This window comes from Octodon degus, unplaced genomic scaffold (assembly GCF_000260255.1).
Source record: "Octodon degus isolate 3935 unplaced genomic scaffold, OctDeg1.0 scaffold00258, whole genome shotgun sequence".
In the NCBI taxonomy this organism is placed as follows: Eukaryota; Metazoa; Chordata; class Mammalia; order Rodentia; family Octodontidae; genus Octodon; species Octodon degus.
The window spans coordinates 840,099-845,203 of NW_004524834.1; positions in this window are offsets into that span (position 1 = coordinate 840,099).

Sequence of the window (5,105 nt, forward strand, 5' to 3'; positions counted from 1 at the left end):
AGTGGTTTTCTTTCCTACCTCACTGATCTTTGTGTTAGTCTCTTTCTCCGCTCAACATCTAAATATTAGTGTGCCTTAGACTGTGCTTAGAATTCCCTTCTCTTCTCAATTTATATTCTCTGTAATGGTTTTAAGGCATATTTTGACATTCTTTCCAAAAAGATTGGATCTATTTTTCCTGTCTTTGAATTTGGGTTGAACAAAGTGATTCATTCATAATCAATAGAATGCAGTGGAAAAAATGATTTGTAATATTAGAGGCTAGGTCATAAAATTCTATGAAATGTCTACCTGCTTCCCTTGGGGTGTAACTTCTTGGCATCCTGAGGTGCCAGCACTGATGGCATACTCTGGGGAAGCCAGATCTTTAGACATCTCATGTGTATACTCTGGGCAACAGGCCAGTTGAGGACCCTAACATTATGGAGTATGACAGTCCTTCCCTGATGCACTTGTCAACTTCTCAGCCCATAGAAGCTATGTACGGAATGAAATGGTTGCTTTGTTCCACTGCATTTTGGGGTAGCTTGTTATGTGGCAATATGACTGATATTCTTTGTAAAGGCCTCATCTTATTTGCATTAATTATCATGTGCAGATTCTCATGAATCCCAAACCCACCCTTCAGCTCCAATCTCTTCCCAGAACTCCAGATTCTCAACTCTAATTATCCAAGTGTGTATCTGATCACCTCACATAGGTTTTAGTAAACATAATCTGCAACTAAATATGACTAAAACAGAAAATTAGTCCTTGACCTTGAATCTTGCCTTATGTTTTTCCCATCTACATACACATTCTGTTTCTGAAGTCAACACCGTTAGTTTGTTTAAACACTTTGTCACCCAGATGGCATAAAATTCAAGTTTTAATTCTTTCATTAAAGTACCAACAGACTCTGTTCCCCCTTCATCTCATCTACCTGCATCTTACTCCTGAGTTACCATGACCTTATTCTCTTCTACTACCACAACCACTGATTTTTTCAGCTTCTATTCTTGTCTTCTTAAAAATTCATTTCACACAGTGACCTACATCAGTTATTTGCCACTGTGTAACAAATTATCTCACCATCTCTATGGCTCAGGAAGCAAGACCTGGATTTGCTGGGTCTTCTGACAGTAAGCCTCAGTGTCTGCCCTGGAAGGATCTGCCTTTTAGTTCATCCAAGTGGTGGCTGACTGAACTCATTCCTCAGAGGGCTGTTTGACTAAGGACCCAGAGCCCTCATGAACAATTGGCTAGAGAGCCTTGGTGGGCCCTTTGTTTTTGGGGTTTTTTTTGTTGATGTTTATATTAATTTTGCTGAGAAATAAGTAGCATTGAGACAGTTTCAAAACAAGTTAGTAGGACAGTTACAGCAATTAATACATTGCATATTGTCTTCGTAGTAGTTATTTATAGTACAAGATGCAGATAGGATATCTTGTCTAAACACTAATAGTACAAGCTACTTTAACTTTTTAAGTATCAGATTGTGCATTGCTTTGTCATAGTGTTTTGCCACCCTTGCCTGAGTGCTTGGGCTTCTTTGGGCCACTGCAGTCTCTCCCTCTTCCCGGTCTTTCCTTTCCCTTCTCCATCACTGAGGGGGCTTGTGGTCCTGCATCAATGTGATTGCAGTCACAGGATCTGAACAGCTGCAGTTGGTGCTGGGTAGAATTTTATAAGAGAGTATGAAATGATACCAGACAAAACAAAACTTCACTGGAGATTTCCATTAAGACAGGACAATTATTCTATTCTTTATTTTTATGTATGTGGTATGGGATCTCACTACGCAGTCCAGACTTGTAGTGATCCTCCTGTTTTCAGCCTCCCCAGCACTGGGATTGTAGGCTTGTACCACCATGCCATGTCTCAGGGGCAGCTCAGTGCACCCAGGGATGGAACTGGTACAGCCTGTGGTGCCAGGGATCAAGCCCTGTTCCATGCACTTGCCTAAGCAGGTGCTTAGTCTCCTGAGCTATTTCATTAGCCTGATCTAAAACTTTTATCAATATATAAATAAATTTATGTAAATATACAAATTATTGTTGCTTTTGTATAAAGAAGAAAATCATTAAAAATTTTCTGCAAAATGGGAAATTTTACTTTAATTTTCCTATGAATAAAATGAGGTTGTCGCATATACAGACTAGGGGTCACTTGTTAAATTTCTCTTTTGTATTATACTACATGTTTGAATGCTCTCAATTATATTGTTATTTTGCTTACAAAGACAAATGTTTTACTCTATTTTTGGCACTATAACAAAATACCATAAACTGGGTAACTTACAGAAAATAAAATTTGCTTTCTTGTACTTCTGAAAATGAAAAGTAGACAATCGAGGTACCTGTAGGTTCGGGGTCTGATAGTGTCACTTGCTCTGTGTTCTACAGAAAGAAAAATGTTGTGTCCTCACTTCTGAAAGATTAAAGAGTGAAAGGCTCAAACACTGGAGAGGTACTATTCTCCCCTCTTGTATGACCTTGCATGACCTTGTATGACCTCACCACCTCTCATAGAAAACTCTTCATAGAGTGACTTGAAACTTGGAAGCTGACTTAGGACAGTTCCCAAGAGAGGGAACTGGCGAGACACAGGATTTCTGTTTTTAACATAATCACATGATGACATCCTATTATGACTGCTATGTTCTTTAGTTAGAATCAAGTTCCTAAGTGCACCTCACATTCAAAGGGAAGAGATTACACAAGGGTGTGAATATTGGGAGCTGGGAATCACTGAAGGTCAGGTCAGAAGCTGCCTACCATGTGGCCCAAGAGAAATCTTTTAACAGCACACACACTTTCTTAAAAGCCTCCAGTAGACTTCTTTCTTCTTTAAAATGGGACAAAATTTCTTAATGCTTTGCAAAGCCCTACATATCCAGCTCCTGCCTACTTCTTTTATATTTTATTTTACTCTTTCTTTGTGTGTGCATGTGTGTGTCTATTTTTTGAGACAGGGTTTCATAATGCAGTTCAAGCTGGCCTTCAAATCACTTAGTAACCCAGTTGAACCCTGAATTTGCAGGGATCCTCCTACTTCAGCCTCCTAAGTGCTGGGATTATAGGTGCGCACCTAGCTAGTACTCACTTTCACCCATTTCACTCCAGAAATCCTGTTCAGCTTCCTGTTCTTTGCATTCTCCAAGTGTTCTCCTTTCTTAGAACTTTGCTCCACCTTTTGGATAACTTCCTTTAGATCTATATGGAGATGGAGGCTTCTTCTCATGAAAGAACTCTTATCACTTTTTAAAAAAACAATTTAACTTATGTATTTGGTACAGGGTCTCACTACACAGCTCAGACTCAACATGAGCCTTCTGTTTTCAGCCTCCACCACACCTGAGCTCAATGGCCTGCTCAATGTGCACAGGGACGGGGCCAGCATGGTATTTGGTACTGGGATCAACCCCTGATCCCTGAGCTTACCTGAGCAGGTGCTTAGTCTGCTGAGCTATCTTTCCAGCCCTGCTCCTATCACTTTCTAACATTGTTCTTGTTTGTTTGTTCATTCATGATAGATAAATAAAATCCTCCCTCATTATCCAACACAGGCTGATTCCCCGATTCATGCCTCCCATCAGTCACTATCAGCATATCTTCCAGAAAGTATATGGAACTTGTAGTCTCCTGATTTTTTTTTCTATTAACTATATTTCTACCATTTTAGAGACCATATTTCAACTAAGGCAGAGAGAGGAGAAATAGTGACATGTAAAGCAACACATTATGCAAAGTGCTCTTTGAAGCTACTGTTTTATCCAGGGAATAGATTATGTTCCCTCTAAATATCTCTCAGATTTGCCCTGGATTATAGTCATGGGAAGTCTTTCAGAAGTTTTTCTGGCTTTTTGGCACGAATATCACAACTGTTAGCTGGGCTATGACCTCAAAAATAGTCCCTTGTGCCAAAGAGGTTATTGACTCAATGATACTTCCTGTGTTCCACCATCAAACACCCCCTGGGTTGTAACAGCACAGAGTTTCAGTGTGTAATTGCTTCATTCTCTGTCCATGTGGAGTTATGCCTACTGCTATGGTTAGCTACTCCATCTTTTCCCCTTGCAAACTTCTCTCTACACACATTTTGAAATTTAGCTGGTAATTTTCCAGCAAAGAAATTTCTCCTGCCTGGATGATGATGACCAAACAGCAGACAACAGGGCAGCACTCACTGCCAAGAACTGAGAAGGAATAAACATCACCCAGCTTCTTACACCTGCCTTCCAAGAAAGAACAGTAATGTCTTGAGAGTTAGGAAAACACTGACCAAATAAAAATGATGTATTGACAAATCCCCAGTGTTCCTTTGGGAGCTCTATCTCTGATGTCTCTGCAGGGAACCAGCCTCTCCTGATAGCTGTACGCAGTGGACCGGCTGAGGCCATTTTCTTCGGTGCATGCTGTCTTGTCCTGGGTAGGAAGAATGCTATTTTTTGTTTAAGCTCAATATTCACCTGAACAAATAGCAGATGTTGATGAATATTAATTTGTGCTTAGATTAATGCTTCAAAGTGTCAATTTAATTTCTGTTTTACTATTCAGCCCTTGATTGTAATGAGCTACTTCAGGATGTGGGGAGCATGCACCTGGCAGGGGTGGGGCTGGAGGTCTTCAGGGAGTGGAGCCAGGTCCTTGGGCTTTTATCTCCCTGCAATGGAACAATTCCAGTGGAGTCCAGGTGTCCGCTGAAAGTCACACAGCCATGCACAATCTCAGTGAGACTTCAAGGAGGGAGGTAAGGAGGGGGTGAGATAAAGCAGGAGAGAGGGAGAAAGGGAGAGAGGGAGAGAGGGAGAGAGGAAGAGAGAAAGAGAGGGAGAGAGGGAGAGAGACGGAGAGAGGGAGAGAGGGAGAGAGAGGAAGAGAGAAAGAGAGGGAGAGAGGGAGAGAGAGAGGGAGAGGTGTTATACCCTGGTAAAATTGACTCCATTTTGTTGCCCTTTTAACCTCGCCGAGTTCCTGTTCTGTATGCGCCGACCCCTCCCAATTCCTCAAATTTCCCAATTCTTCCAATTCCTCACCCCTGTGACTCAAGTCTTATGATATTTCTCCCCCAAACCTTATCTTGTCCTGCAGAACTCTGAGTAATTTCAAACCCCCGCCCAATGC